Source organism: Rutilus rutilus, assembly GCF_951802725.1.
Source record: "Rutilus rutilus genome assembly, chromosome: 25".
Lineage (NCBI taxonomy): Eukaryota > Metazoa > Chordata > Actinopteri > Cypriniformes > Leuciscidae > Rutilus > Rutilus rutilus.
In genome coordinates this window covers 4,703,283-4,720,008 of record NC_140229.1, presented here as the reverse complement: position 1 = coordinate 4,720,008, position 16,726 = coordinate 4,703,283, and the positions used below count along the sequence as shown (strand labels likewise).

General features: G+C 40.2%; 1 protein-coding gene across 2 annotated transcripts in view; it reads left to right on the top strand.

Annotated features, from left to right (window-relative positions):
* The window catches only part of zmiz2 (zinc finger, MIZ-type containing 2), a 52,993-nt gene that overhangs the window by 1,247 nt on the left and 35,020 nt on the right, over window positions 1-16,726 (top strand). The window lies entirely within an intron of this gene.

The following is a 16,726-nucleotide window of genomic DNA, read 5'->3' as shown; positions in this document are numbered from 1 at the left end:
CACTTCATTGTGGCTCTTTGGTTGAACGTGGTTTAAGTTGTTTGTTATGACTATCAACCTCTGAATTTAGTCATTTAGAGACCACAGGATCTGCTCCAGGAGGTGTTTTTACACGTTAGTATCAGGGTGTGTGTGTGAAAGATGCTTGCTTTCCTTGTTTGAGTCGTCTTCTTTGGGATCTAAAGCTGAGAAACCGAGTTGCTCCGGCATGAGAGGGGGGTTTTGCCTGTCGCATCACAATACCTTTTGCATTAGCATCATGATAGAGCGCTCCACCCAGATGCTTTACATACTGGCAGCACACCTACAGGCAGGTCGGCGTAGCGGGAGGCGCTTTAGGCCGGTAAAGACACAGCAGGTGAGATGGACAGATGGTGAAGGTGGTGCACAGAACCTCAGCGCCGCTACAAACTCTTGTCTTTGCAGGTCACAGACCAGGTAGACGACAAATGCTGCGTTGCCCATCCCCAGGGGTCAAATGATGGCCACAGACATCCCTCGGCTGATTTTTCAATTTTTTTTAAGCCCTAATTTGCATGCGTTGTCTCATTCTAAAACACCATCGGTGATAGATCACTCAATTATGATAAGGACCCAAGCCATCTGCTATTCTGGACAAACAGCATAGGGACTCTGACGTTCTTTGGGTTTTTAAAAGAAATAATGACGACATTACTTCTCGTCATGAATATTTAACCCAGAAGGTTGCATTGTCCTTATATGTGCTCTATGTGTTGAGGAAATGTTTACTAAAAGCACTTCTGGTCGTGAGGAGTTGGTCAATAATTGATGGCAGGTCGGCCTCGGCAGTGTCAAGTAAAGCTTCGGTCCTGACGATGAGTATGTCACGGCTTTGTGTCGGCTCTCTCTGGGGATACAGGCCTAAGTCTAATATTATTAAATGTGCTTCGAGTTTGTTTGCGCCTCTGTGGTATATTGTCAGGTAATATTTGCGTACAAGAGTGCTGCGTAAAAGCTCAGAGGTTTAACGTTTGAGAATTACGAAAATAAGAAATTGTTATTGCTAAAAATATGAAACAAAATAAAAGGGATTACTATTTTGTCGTCATATTGATATATAATCAGAAAATGTTTTGGACAATTGGTTTCATCACAAGCATTTTAAATCACAATTTTTAATCCCAAAATAAATCACAGCACCCCATCTATCCCCCGTCCCCCAAATTTGAATTTAAGCACCTGGATAATTTCATCTTACTCCTTTGTTTTTATTAATCGGGCTGTTGTTCGAAATAATACACTTGCATGCTGTTGTATCTGGTGTATAATAGTTATGTATACCAGTGGTGAGCGGTGACTTCCTTGACCGCGTTTGCTGGGTGGTGCGTCATGTCAAACAAAGCCATGATATGTTGGTTTGGGGTTATGTAAGTGAGACCCTTGCGTTCGCTCTAAACTGTGGTAGGTACTCAGTTGCTTACTCTGACACACAGTAGCACAGTTAAAAGGATTCTTAATATGTTGGACCTTTTATTAAAAGTAGCCCAAGCCTACATTTACCTGTTGAGTGCTGCACAAGTCCTGAAAAGTGAAGCCAAAAAGTTTTGATCGCCCCCAGGTGACTGGTCCCCGTATAGGTCATAAACCCCGCCCTCTCCATGAAATCTAATGGGGCATGAGACTAACTAACCAATCAAAGTACACTTCAATTTTTTTGTTTTTATCACACTGATGTAAGTTCAGGTGTTCGTTTTTTAAACAAGTTTTATTTTAGTTAGTTGTTTGATACTATAAAAATGTACATGATTGACAGCTTCTCGGAGTGAAGTAGACACTGAGGCACCGACTGACTGTTTTCGGGAGGAGAATGGATCTTCAACTTTAATTTCGACATTTCCATTACTGTTTATTTTTCATCGACATAGTGAATTGTTCTGCGGTAAACTGCGGTACTAACTGATTCTGTGAGAGTGTGGGCTTGATAATGCGACACCACGTCACCACTCGGGCTCCAAGATGTCAGCGCCATATTTGGACATTGGCGGCTTCACTTCTCTAAAATGGAAGAGAGTGAAGGTGTGTCGTCCATATTTTTTTACAGTCTATGGTTGAGACATGCCGTCACAAGCACCCGTTAAGAGCTGTGAATGTGATGGTTGAGTTAAAGGAACATGCTGACTTTTTGGGACTTTAGCTTATTCACCGTATCCCCCAGAGTTAGATAAGTCCATACATACCCTTCTCATCTCCGTGCGTGCCGTCACTCTGTCTGCTAGCCTAGCTAGCCTAGCTTAGCACAAAGACTGGAGGTAAACGGCTCTAGCTAGCATACTGCTGCCAATAAGTGACAAAATAACGCCAACATTTTCCTATTTACATGTTGTGATTTGTATAGTCACAGCATGTACAAATAACAAGGTCACATGATACACAGCCATCTTCTAACCGTATACATACTGGGAACTATATTCTCAGAAGGCGAAGCACTGCTACTTGGGCGGAATGATTTGCTCGCAGCAGAAGTGCTTCGCCTTCTGAGAATATAGTTCCCAGTATGTATACGGTTAGAAGATGGCTGTGTATCATGTGACCTTGTTATTTGTACACGCTGTGACTATACAAATCACAACATGTAAATAGGAAAATGTTGGCGTCATTTGTCACTAATTGGGAGCAGTATGCTAGCTGGAGCCGTATACCTCCAGTCTTTGTGCTAAGCTAGGCTAGCGGTGGGTGCGTCAGACAGAGTTACGGCACGCACGGAGATGAAAAGGGTATGTATGGACTTATCTAACTCTGGGGGATACGGTGAATAAGCTAAAGTCCCAAAAAGTCGGCGTGTTCCTTTAAGGGAGGAAGGGCCATTTGCAAAATAGGCTGTATTTTTGTAATTCCGCAAGCTGCCACTAGAGTTGCAGAAACTACATAGCCGCGTTTCCACCGCAGGAACTTCCCCAAGAACTAGGAACTTTGGGGTGATACTGTGTATTTCGACCGCAAGAACCAGGGTCCAAATGAAGTAACTAGCCTAAATGTTTGAGTTCAGACTCTACTTTTATTAAAATTAACCATTGGTCAATCCTTAGTATCATACATGTAGATCATGATAACCGCAGACACCTCACTACCATGGTAAAATGTAACTATATGGTTTCTATGGTATTTGTATGAAAACAGTAGTATAAATACAAATGCACAAATGCTGTAGCTTAATAACGAAAACATTTTTGTAATTATATACCATTACTCCTTTAATATGTTTAATACATGCCCAAATTAATAATATAATCAAATTCAGTATCAGGAAGGGAGTATTCAGTATCCCACAATACTATGGCACAGTTAGTGTTACTAACTACTAAATAAATGTTACTACTAGTAAATGCATGGTAGGTGATGGTGATTTGTAGACTGATTTGTAGATTTATGGCACAATGTTTCTCAATGCTGTTTGTCAGCGGTGTTTTTAATCTGGTTTAAACTACAGTAGTCAACATTTAAGGTGGATCAAAACATTTAGGCAAAATTATACCTGAATTGTGAAAAATACCCGTTCTTCTTTTAGGGCAACTTTGATTCACTTTTTTTTTAATTTTTTTTTTTATCCAATTCAAATGTTGACTCCTGTAGTTTAAATCACAGAGACATTCGTGATCACGTGATCGAGACCGTTCAGCGAGTAAACGAAACCGCTCTAGTAAGCTCGCGCCGCGCTCCCGTTTGAACTTAAAGCCGAGCGGAGAAATGGTCTGTGTGGTGCGGTTCAAATGAGCAGTGCTGTTTCATTACGCTGTGCATGATCGAAAAACAGGACACGGGTCAATATATTGTGTTTTCTATATTTGGTTATTATGTGCACTTGCGCAGCAGATTGAAATGACACTTGGGTCTACTGTATGTGTGTTGCATGAATGCGGGTTTCTGTTATACTTGCAAACGGACTCCGATTCCGATCCATTCATTTGCCGCTCTGATTGCACATGATATGCACGATTACACTGCACGCTCACTCTCGCTCGCTCGTATCCAATGTAAAACATCACCGTTGTCATCCCTTACATGTATTTTGTTGAACTAATTGACTTCGAAAGGTGTGTACTGGTGACTCTGCTTCCTGAACCAGTCGCTTTCACATTCACGCAAATCGCCCCACAGTTCCAGTGCGACCGAACTTCTACAGGTAGTCTTGGGTTCGGTACCTATAACCGCTTTCACATCAGCAATTTTTCATGCGTACCGTGCCCCGTTTCGAACTAAACTACCAGTTTGAAAGCACCCTTAGACTCCACACGCTTCTGCCATACTTTTGAACACTGTTTGAGTTGACAGTCATGACTCATATCAAGTCTTTTCATCTGACTTTAATTGACTTGTTAATGATTAGTAGCTTTCATGCACGTGTCTCAGCTCTAACAGTACACCACATCCATTAGCATGCCATGTCTTTGAGGACAGGAGCCGTGTTTTAAAATAGAGTCATTGCACCCGGAAACCTATGGCTTTATTTTTTAACCTTGGTTTGTGCAAACACTGTGCTTGACCTTGGCTCAGATTGGGAGTGTGAAGACAGCAGTTTTGTAAGGGATGTGTCAACAGAGGCCCTTCTGTACGAACAAAAGGATGAGCAGGTAATTTAATCCAGGACCTCACACAATGACGGATAAAAGGCCGCCCAGGAAGAGCGATTCCTTCAAACATAAATCTGTTCCTGTTAATTTAGCCCATTTATTTTGAATCCTTAAATTGAGCTATGTTCATAATGGCTTAATCACATGCTATTCTTGCAGTATGCGTTCTGTACAATGTGCCATATTACATGAATGGCTTATTGCATGTGCTAAAATACACCCAGAGCACACTGCTTGAGAGACTGTATCCCTCAATGCAATGCCCTCAACCTGACTTTGAATGAATCAGCGGAGGGATGCACGATTGTTCGGGAAAAACAACTATAATCGTGATATGGCTTAGTGTGATTATCAAATCGCAAATGCTGCAAATTAGTTAAAATATATGCACCTCATGTTGCATTTGGGAATGCAAGATGTGCCAACTATCTTTCCCAAAATTGAAAAGAAAAAGACGCTTTAAGTGCCACAATAAAAGATTTTAAATGAAAGAGAATAAGCCATAAATACTTGATTTATTTTAACAGTGAAATACTGCAATAGTAATATTCCTTATTTTGTTTAGTAATAATAATAATTCGGCTACTCAATAAAAATATTAAATAAAGAGATGTAATACTATTTTATAGGCATATTGATGTATAATCAGAATTTTTTTGCAAAAACAAAACCCCCCTGTATATTAAGTGGTGATGTTATCAGAAAAATGCTCTTATCAGATGCAACATCAGTCACAGTTTTTACTCAAAAGTAGGTTAAAAAATTAAATGTTTTAGAAATTGTTAACTCAATGTCACTTGCGGCGTTAAACGTGCCACGTAGTGAGAGTAAGTGATAAGTGAGGACAGTGACTGTTTGAAATGTTTAATGGTTGCATACTATGTTTAAAACACATGTAAACCATATGCTTTGCACAGTGTGCAAGCAGTATTAAATGTTTATATTATAGCTTTAAAAATTGGGAGAAATCTTTAAACTAGTCATGGAGCATGTTTAACATTTATCCTGCTGGTGGTTGGTGAGGTTGAGCGCTTGCGAAGACCGAGTAATGCTCTAGATTGCAGCAATAAAAGCGCACACAGACACATTCACAGCCGTGCCCTCTCTTTTCTGTCTGCCTCACTGTTTCAGGACTCTGGGGGAGTTTCTTTTTATATCCACAGAGTGAGCAAAGCATGCAGTGTTGAAGTCAATGTCCCTGCCGCATGTAAGGATCTAGCCGGGCTATATTTGGTGTGCTGAAACACAGCTTCAAAAAAAATAAAAATAAAAACCTTCCGTTACGTCAGTTTCCTCTCTTGAGTTCTGTGTTCTGCGGTCATCAATTGCGGCGGATTAAATGTCTGAGCGGTCCGAGAGACCGCATGAAGCGCGGACCCCCGCGGTCCGCCTGGGGAGAGATGTGGTTAAAGGGTTTAATGGGATCACATGACAGCGGAGTAAAGGGGGCTGCTTTGTGATTAAACATTAAGATGTTGAGGTACAGATCAATGCAATCGATGTTCGAGCTTCTCTGTGTCCGTTTTCCCTCCCTGGTGATGGCAATGGCTAACCGCTATAAGGCGCAGATTAATATGGCCTCTTTGTTGTTGGGCATGTTATGTCATGGAGGAAAACACACGTGCACTAATCTAAAATGAGTTTTTATGTAGCTAATGTGTGGAATGCAGTGGAGACGTGCATCAGGGAGGAGATCTTGCATTAACACCATTCAGGCGTCGCTCGAGCGGCATGCTAACAGGCGGGTGACGACATTACAGAACAGCCTGAAGATCATCGGATAGGCCTGGCAGTAATCCGCCTGCGGTTTTGCCCCGGCAGACACAGTGCATTAGAAGACAGAGATGCCTAACCTCTTATTGACTAGCTGTGTGCATGCATGCACGCCGTAACCACTGCTTTATTAACCACACACCTCTGCCAGATCATAACGAGAGGGCAGAGGTCATAAACCTGGATATATCTGCTAGGGTGGTTTTGCTTCCCCATTTCTGGCGCTCACATTCTCAAGACTGACAAATTAGATGTTTCGCCTCTTTGAGGAACGCTCTGGAAATTGCTGAAGTCAGATTGCAGTCTGCAGGACGGGGTTTGCCAAAGTGTTGAGACTCTCTCATGGTTGTCCTCGGATGATTAGCATTCCCGAACGGCCGTCTGATATTGTCTGCACTGAGATCTAGACTTCATACCTAGCGAAAGCAAAGGCTGCGTCGGGAAAAAACAGTGTGAAGCTAATAATATTAATAAAACACCTACATTGATTATTCTGTGTATTTTTTAAAGCTACACTGTGTCATTTTTTTAAGTTGATTCTTAGCAAAAAACACTTTGTTCTTTCAAAATGATATGTGCTCATTAATGTGTAATTACTTCTACCAAGTAATCAAGTATTCTCGTGAGCGTAGAATCTGCCATTTAGAATACATACGAGCGAGTCTCTCGAATGGCGGCAGCCATGTTGCGCCTCCATCTTGAAAACACATTAGCCAAAGATGAACATACCTGGAAATTCAAGCTTTGCCTTTCGCGTTTTTACACTCAGTGGCACCGTGACGAATGCGAGGGGGAGATTACTCGCGACTGCCGGCAGATTTGAAATAACACGGCCACCGTAGGAGTTAAAACGCCCTCGGAATGGGAGGAGCTAGAAAGTAATGTTCAGTTGGTAGTCATAAACAATTGCACCGCTAGATGGGAGAAAATTCTACACAGTGTAGCTTTAACCTGTACAGCTGTTTAAATCATCAATTTTACATTTAAAAAATTGTTACCAAAAAATAAACAAATTGCAAACGGTAGCACAAATAAATACAAAATAATAAAGAGATAAATGAAATAAACATGGCTTTAAGTTTTTCTGGTTGGTCTAACAGTAGTACTCGGGTAAGGAATACTGCAGAAATTAAAGTAGTCAAATGTAAAGTAACACTGGATAGTTTTCATTGTAAAAATTAAATACAGATTAAAGGTATAGCAGAGGATTTTCCCGAATTTTAGAAAAGAACCGCCCTCTCCACTTTTTGAAAAAATGCACATGCGCAACACTCTACCTGCTCCCGAGAGGGAACGCCTATTAAACGTGTGCACGAGAGAGCATGCACGAGCCTAGTTCTCCTCGTGCACGCTCTGTTTGCAAGTTGCTGTTGGCATGGCTCATACAAGCCTACTTTCCTTTACCTGTTGAGTAGAAACTTCGCGACTGAGGCATCAGTGGGAAGCCCAACCTGTGCTTTTAGCGCACGCCAGCGTGTGAAATATTCTCCCAAAAACACTCTGGTCTTGTTTCTTTCTTCAGAGGGACTTTCTCTTCTCGTCATACAATTCGTAGACACTTTTTCTCTTGCGACCCTCAGACATTTTGAAAAAACCCGGTGAGAATGGGGCGAGCTTCAATGAATGGCTGAAACCGTAGCTCACCACACACACATACACCCTGAAAGTGCGCATGCGCAGAAAGCGAAAACTACCTAGGGACGAGCACGTACGACGGCCTTACGTAAACATATCACCAGAATGATTGACAACTAGGAGGACCAATAGTCTTGATGATCCACCCGGAAAAAGAAAATCCTCCGCAATACCTTTAATTCTTGCAATTAAAGTTCCAAAAGTCAAGAGCATCGCATGATTTACTCTTTTGTGATTGAATTAACATGACAGACAGCAGCAGATTTATTAGGCTGCTGTCACTTTAAGAGCTAACACACGGATCCAGTTTACTGTTACACGTGTTTTCTCTACTATTTACATTCCAAAACTGACTGTATGTACCTGAATACTTGACCAGACGGGCGTTTTGTTATCATTTTGTATGTATTTGATCTCAATTTGGTACTCTTTACCGGCTTTATTAGAGCGCCACTATCAGTGGTGCACGCGCTTCTGGTGTGAGCGCTTAACCTGTGGGAATGATAAAAATTATGCACAATACAAGCACTATTCAACCAGAAGAGTGTATGAGACGAGTGTGTGACAGGAGGCCGGTGAGTGTCCGTTTGCCATCGTGAAGCTGGTATCGGTGTATCTAGACTGCAGAAAAGTTATATTGGAACCGTTTCAGATATTTCAGTGTCGATACATATCGAAATATCAATATTTTTGACAACACTAGTACTAGGTATTTTTTATAATTTCAGTTTTTGTTTGAAGTTTTAATAATTTTGTTGTTTTTTTAATGTAGCTTTAATGTATTTTAGTTTTAGTTCTTCAACATAACTTTATTATCTGATAACGCTGGCACTGAGATCCGGAGGCTTCATACCCTCACTAATGGGCGAGTGGTGGCGGGATCCTCGTCCACGAGCGAAGCTTCTCCTTCAAAGGCCACGTCGGTAGTGGAAGCACATCTAACGGGATTAAAGGAGGAGAGATGATTCCACAGCCCATCATTTCAAAGAGTCGGTGTGAGTAGTAAATTCCACTTCCAGAGGTGTACAGAGGGTGGTAATGGACGCTGGAGATGGACGAGCGCACCGGCGCGGTGGGGGTGGACGCTCTTTCCCTTTCAGTGCAGCTGCCGTTTGCTCTGCAAATTGATGTTCTTCACTCCCCCCCTGTATGTTGGGATATGCAGGAATAGCTTTGATCTCTTTTGGGCTGCAGGTTTTTTTTTTTTTGACCACTCACACAAATTGCTCCTGTAGGGACTGTGGCCCGAGGACTGTTTATTCGTCTGTAACTGCAGAGAAAGGTAAAGACACTTTGTCTCGGATATCAATGTGCAAGGGTCGCAGGGGTCACCCCAGAGTACCTTTCCACCAGCTGCTAGGAATCCTGGGAATGTGTGTTAAAGGGGTGCTCATCTAGACAACAAGCAGCTAATGGTTTCACTCACGTTTTTTCTGGCCAATCTCGTGATTCAGACACACAATTAGCTGCGGTCGTCCGCACGTCCATATGCTACACACCCTGCCAGATTGTGCGAAGACTCCTGTGAAAAGTGACAATGTGTGGTATTACTGCATCATGAGAGTTGCGTCCCTTCATTTGCGTGAATTTTTTATGAATCATTATGGAAATTTGGTAAAGGAATAGTTTGGTTTCAGTGCAAGTTAAGCTGAATCGACTGCATTTTTTTTAATAATGTTGATTATTCAACATTATGGGTTCCTTCATTTTCTTACAACAACAACTTAAAATGGAAGTAAATAGTAAATATGAATATTTAAATGTGAAACTTAATTTTTTACATTATTTACAATAATTCTTCTTGTTTAAACTGTTAAATCTGTACAGCTGTTTAAATCATAATTTTAGCATTTAAAGATTTATGGCGTTCAGTTTTGTTTTAGTATTTTGTATTTTTATACTATTATAATATTTATTTATTACATTTTATTTTATTTTTTATTTTTTCATTTTAAGTTTAGTTTAAGTTTTATTTCATGTTTTTTTGTCATTTTTATTAGTTTTTTAAAGTACTGGAATTCAGCTTAATGTCAGTTTTAGTAATTTTAGCACTTCAACTTATTCTATTTCAGTTAGTTGCCAAGGCAACATGTCCAATTATTAATTAGGTTTGACATCTAATATTCATTTTTTTTTTTTATCAGCTTTATTTCAGTTAAACAAGAAAGTTATAGCATTGCATTGTCATTGCAAAAAAAGCTGTACAATTATATTTATAGCTTTACACAAAAAAAAAAAAAAAAAAAATCAAATGTACCTGTTGAAAGAGTGAGTATTTTAACATTTTACAGATTGGCCTTATTCACATCCATTAAGTGCCTCATTGTAACCCAGTTTTTTTTTAGGAGGGAAAATCATTATGCTGTAGATTGAGCTTAACTTGCATTGTACACTTTTATTTGCTCTAGTCCACTAGTTTGTCTCAGTGGGAGAGAAGGGGTAAGGCGTCGATTTCCGCCTCTTATTTTTAGTTGACTGTGGTGACAGCTGGTACAGATAAGGAGGATTAGATGCTGTGTTCAATGTCTTGTAATACACACTCCCAAATACACTACTGTATTGGTGTTTGGCCACCTGAGAAAAGGCTTAGACACACTATGGCAGTTCAAACACCAAGCAGCAAAGTGTCTCTCTCTCTGTAACTTCTTTCATCCTTCCTTCAGGCACAGACAACTAAAAAGAAACATATTTGTATTGACAGCTCTGAATGTTTCTAATCTTGTGCGTGTCTGCCGGAGGGATGCTGACTGAGCATCCTCCTTTTGATAAGAGTCTCTCTGTCAAGGGAGTTTTCTGACCTCTCTGCGCAATCTGAATGGCTTTCTCCGATTTTTTTTAATGTTCACCCTTAATGATGAACATGCTAGCGAATCAGTAAAGAGAGAGAACCATGATAGTTTAAAGAGTTTAACTAAAAGTGAAAATGTGGTATGGCTTTCTTTCTTATGCGTAACACAGAAGAAGATATTCTGATAAAAAAATTAAATTGTTTATACAATGAAAGTCAATGGGGTCCAATTTTGTTTTTTGAACAATCACTTTTATTAAATGGACAAAAACATTCTTTAAAATATCTTCTAAAATATCTAACATGGTCAGGTTTGGAGTGCTCAGGATACATTTTTGTGTGAACTGTCCCTTTAAATTTGTAGGGCATCATCAGCGTTGTGGCTTAGCGGTTAGCACATGTATTCAGACACTGTAGCGCTCATACTAGTGATATTACAGCTACATTCAGGTACGGATCATTTACTATCCTCTTTGTGTACTAGACTGAAAATAATAGTAAAAATTAAATCTATGTATCAAATAAATAACATGGCGCGCAAAACATGAGCTGTCGTTCTTTACACGGGCCGCCCGTAACTGATAACACCAGAATCAGATCAGAATGATGACAGGGTTGTACGTTGCAGGAAAACCGGACGCGTTGTCAAAATGAATGTTTCCTGCGGTCTCATCTGCAACGTCAGCCGCTGTGTAATCTTCCCATCAGGTTCGCGCCGGGCTCTGACGCAGGTCCTCCACCGCTCTGCCCTGCCACAAGGCAACTCCCAGAACAGGCTTGTTTCCATCTAATCTGGCCACCAGAGAGTAGCACTCTGTGTCATTCACACCCTCCATATGGCGCACCTCCCCGTATGAGGACGGCAAGGCACAGTTCCTCATTATAAAGACAAAAAGAGGGCAAGGGGGGGGTTGGTAAAGACCCTTGCGTGCGAAACGCACATGATATTGTTGGCCATACAACATAATTTGACAAGATTGTTCAGTGGGACTGTTGTAAAATAATAAAATTGAATTGAAACAGAATAAACAGGATAAAACTATATATATAGAGAGAGAGAGAAAAAAATGTTATTCAGATTTTTTACATATTTATTTATATACACAAAAAAATATATACATTTACAATAACATAATTTATATATATGGGATTTATAATTTATATATATAACATTTTATATTATATTAATATTTATTTATATATATATATATATGTGTGTGTATATATATATATATATATATGTGTGTGTGTATATATATATATATATGTGTGTGTGTGTATATATATATATATATATATATATATATATATATATATATATATATATATATATATATATATATATATAATGATATTGATATATACATTTAAATGTGATTGTATTTATATTTCTTCAACTGTTTAAATGTTTATTTATTTACTGTAGTTATTGTTAATTATTACTTTTAATTTTAGCAGTTAAAAGTTTGCACTTTCTTGTCAAGTAAAGTGTTATATGTTAAACATTTGATCAACATTTACAACTTGGTGAGAGAACCTAAAAACAAATAATTATTAACAAATTACCTAATTTACCAATTTAATATAATTTAAAAACATAATTAACAAATAATATTGTGGGGGTAAAAATCTATTTTTGACACTCTGGCTTCTTTTGTCATTCGGTTGATCATTTGCATTAGTAGTGCACCGCAGCTTTTGAGTCTGATTTGAATTACAGGCAAATCGATCTGCGACAACCCGAAATTCTCCTTTCGAGTGCACGTTTGGCTCCACACAAGCCTTCCCCGCCGAGGCCGTCTTCCTGCTGTAATGAGCTCCTCCTTAGGCTGTGGTGGTGTTGTCTGGTTACTGTGGAGTGGACACAACCCAGCAAGGTCGCTCGGGTTAATGGATTCTCTGTTCTCAGTGACAGGGACACCGTGGGCCCTGATAGATGCCTCATTAGCCCTGCATCTCTATCCTGCCTTCTGTGAGCGAACAAAGCGGATGGTGAAGTCAAAGAGTCTTATTGTTGAGACGAGAAAGTTGTTGTGCAACAGACTGCCGACTCGTTCACAGCAACAGACTCCGTGTCTTCATGCTTTCGCTTAATAATTTACTGATTGGCATCGGCTGAAATGGCATGTTTGTTCTTGCTTCTTGTTGGTGAAGGTTATCGTTGCACCCTTGCCAAGACTTTATGTCCATAATTGATATGCAGAACCCAAGTCATTAGGTTCTTCAGAGTTATCTTGAGTCATTTTTTTTTTCTTAGAAAGCACCTCTGAAAGAAGCCATGCAGAAATGTTCATTATAAAACGCTGTTTTAACTTTCTCACCTAGATGAAAGTGCAAGATGCAAGTTTCTTGACAGCAGCACCACCCAGGATAGGGACCTGCCTTAACTTGCTTTTACAAGTGCTTTCCTAAGTATCCCGAGATAGATTTGTCACACTAATGCTTTTAACACTCTGCAATTTCTGGGTGAGAACAAAGGTGACTGGCGTTCGGGCCCTTTGTTGCCCTTAGCCCCGGCTGGCACGACGACAAGGTGAGAGTCTGGACAGAGACTCACGGAGGCTGTTGGACCAGAACGGCTAAGCCAGCATCACCTCTTCATCTGCTCGTGACAGACAAAACTAACAGGGTGTCGGGTTCGGCTGACCCTTACCCCCTTGCCTTCATCATAAGCTGACTACTGAATAATCCATCATACCTTAAACTTTTTTGACAGCCCCTTAAACCTGCTAGTCTTGATCCAGGAACCAGTACAGTCAGAGACCGGGATCAAGGGCCACATTCACGAAACATTCTTAAGAATAAAATTCTTCTTAACTTCCTTTTTCTTCTTTTTTTTTATAATTTAAAAAAAAAGATAAGAATATTTTGTGTTCCCAAAAAAATCTTCTTAAAGGGATACTCCACTTTTTTTTGGAAATAGGCTCATTTTACAACTCCCCCAGAGTTAAACAGTTGAGTTTTACCGTTTTCGAATCCATTCAGCCGATCTCCGGGTCTGGCGGTACCACTTTTAGCATAGCTTAGCATAGATCATTGAATCGGACAAGACCATTAGCATCTCTCTCAAAAAAATGACCAAAGAGTTTAGATATTTTTCCTATTTAAAACTTGACTCTTCTGTAGTTACATCGTGTACTAAGACCGACGGTCCAGCAGGCGTAATGATATGACGCAGCGCCTGAAAATAGTCCCCAGCTCGGTAGACTATAGGGCCGACTATTTTCAAGCGCTGCGTCATATCATTACGCCTGCTGCACTCATGGTACGGCAGCAAAGTTTCTTGATTATTACGCAGGAATGAGAGTATAGTTCCTTGCCATATCAGCCTAGAATATCGCAACTTTTCATTTTCCGTCGGTCTTAGTACACGATGTAACTACAGAAGAAAAATATCGAAACTCTTTGGTCATTTTTTTGAGAGAGATGCTAATGGTCTTGTCCGATTCAATGACCTATGCTAAGCTATGCTAAAAGTGTTTCCGCCAGACCCGGAGATCGGCTGAATGGATTCGAAAACGGTAAAACTCAACTGTTTAACTCTGGGGGAGTTGTAAAATGAGCCTATTTCCAAAAAAGTGGAGTATCCCTTTAAGAACGTTCTTATCTTTTTTTTTTTTTTTTTTCGAAAATTGAAGAAGCATTTTAAATCTTGAAAAGAATGTTCTTAAAAATCATCTTAAATAACTTCTTAAAGTTAGGATAACTGCCAATCTATCTTAAATACCCAAATGTAAGATGTTTAATTCATTTATTGGGTTGTTTAAAATGTTAAGCATTACAACATAACAGTAGCTCGCTAAATATAATATGCGTTACTACTAGTGCCATGAATGTGGACGAGTGCTCTTAAGTGACACCGATCGATCATTTACACGTCTGATGCGCTCACTCAAGCTAGAACTAGCGAGGCGGCACAACACACACAGATACCGGACGCACTGCTCAGTGTGTAAAGTGTGAACCCTTTAAATTTAGTCAATATTTTCTCATCATATTAATCCATTTTACTCTATGTTAGTGCATTCTTAATATCTTGCACTATGTTTCCTCTCGTTATCTTTTTTTTGTTTGATTGCTACTTTAATTTTCCTGTCCTGTTTATTACTTGACATCCAAACATAATAGACCTTATTCAGAGCAGCGCCTCGAGCGGTATGAAAGTGAGGCTGTGAGGGATAGACTTACTGTGTTTTCAATGGCATCCGCTGTAAAAGCTCCTAGATCACTTATAATTTTCCACAGCTCATATTGTCTGGGGTTTTTTTTGTCTACTGAACTTCCTCGGAAAGATATTTTTGCAGTTTTTCGTCAGCAGAACAATCCAATAACAGTACAACCCACTGAAGAGATGCACACACACATAGCCTCGCTTTCATTCCCGTTAAAAAATCAATGATAGCGCTGCTGTGAACAAGGTCTAAATCAAACCAGTTTGTGATGGCTTAAAAGTGAGCAGTTACATTACTTTGAATGTTAAGTTCTCAAAACTAGGAGACTCTGAAGACTCTAGCGCTCTGAAATTCAGACACTGATGCCTCTTTTACATCGAAATCGTGTAGTGCCTGTTTAGATGGAAGTGAGGTTTCAGTGCCTGAGCTTTTGAGCTGATGGGGTAATAGGCATGGTAACATGCCCATCACTCAGTTGATCTGGGATATGTTGGTTTGTATCTGTTGGCCCTGACAGCTTTACCCACACAGGTGCTCTCTGAGTCTGCTCCGTGTCTGTGTGAGTGATGGAGAAGCGGTATTCCTGGCTTTCCTCCACCTCGGATCTCTTATTTAGACAGCTCTCACACTCGCTGATCGTGAACGTCTTGCATGCGCACCCAGTAGATGTGTGAGGAGAGAGGTCACGGAGTGTGCGTCTGGTTAAGGGGGTGTGCGCTTGTTTGTCAGACTGAAACCGTGAGTCAGGGCAGGGGTGGGACACACTGACACACTCTGACACTGTGTAAAGCCCCAGCAGAATTGCAACTGACCTGTTCCTCTGACGTTGTTTAGCCACGTACAGTCACTGGCTCCTCTCGCAGGCCTTGACCACAATACACCCACAACTTGAGAAAACAGAGGTGTAGCGCTTTTACTTCGAACGGACCACTCTGACTAACGCTTTGTCACATGTCTGTGTTAGTTCATGCTAGGCTACTTGGATGCTCATGCACTGTAGCTTCCTGTAACCGCAGAACGTTCTTCCTGCCTTCTGAGCGCTGATTTCCTCTTCTTCCTCTCTTTAGCTGATTAGTGGGTCGGGACTTATGAACACGCACGGGGTTTATACACCTGCCACTGCGAAGGACCATCATTCCTTGCCAAATATTGCCTGAAAAACTGATGCTTGCAAGTGTCTGGAAAGCCAGTGTGGTTGAAGATGTATATTGATGAAGATGTATGTACATTATATGTATAATACATAATCATTTCATACATAATAGTACTTTCACAATACACATACACGCAATACACACTTCAAAGCAGCTTTACAGAAAATGCATGAGTCCACATTATAATCACACACACTCGGTATGGTATAAAGCATAATTTGTTTATTAGATATTGGCTAATTTGATAATGCTTTTAAAATTCAAATCCATTTTGCAAATTTTGTTCCTAGAAAAAGTCCCTGGATTTCATCAGGGCTTGGTGGTGTGACCATGAACGTTTTGCCCCTTTGTTAACAGGGCAGGTGTTGTTGTTGTTTTTTTTTCACATTTCAAGCCGCACCTCGCCATGAATGGACAAAATAAATGAGCGAAAAGGCAAATTGCTCAATTAGTTGCAAATGCTTTGGGGTGTGGACAAGGCTTTTCATCAAACTTAACTTTTTTTGTGGTGTTGTGGACTGGGTGGGAATTATGTAATTTTAGGGGCAAGGCCATTTGGCCTCCACCTTTTCTTTTTTTTTAGGGGCACCGAGGCCATATGACAGGGCACAAAGG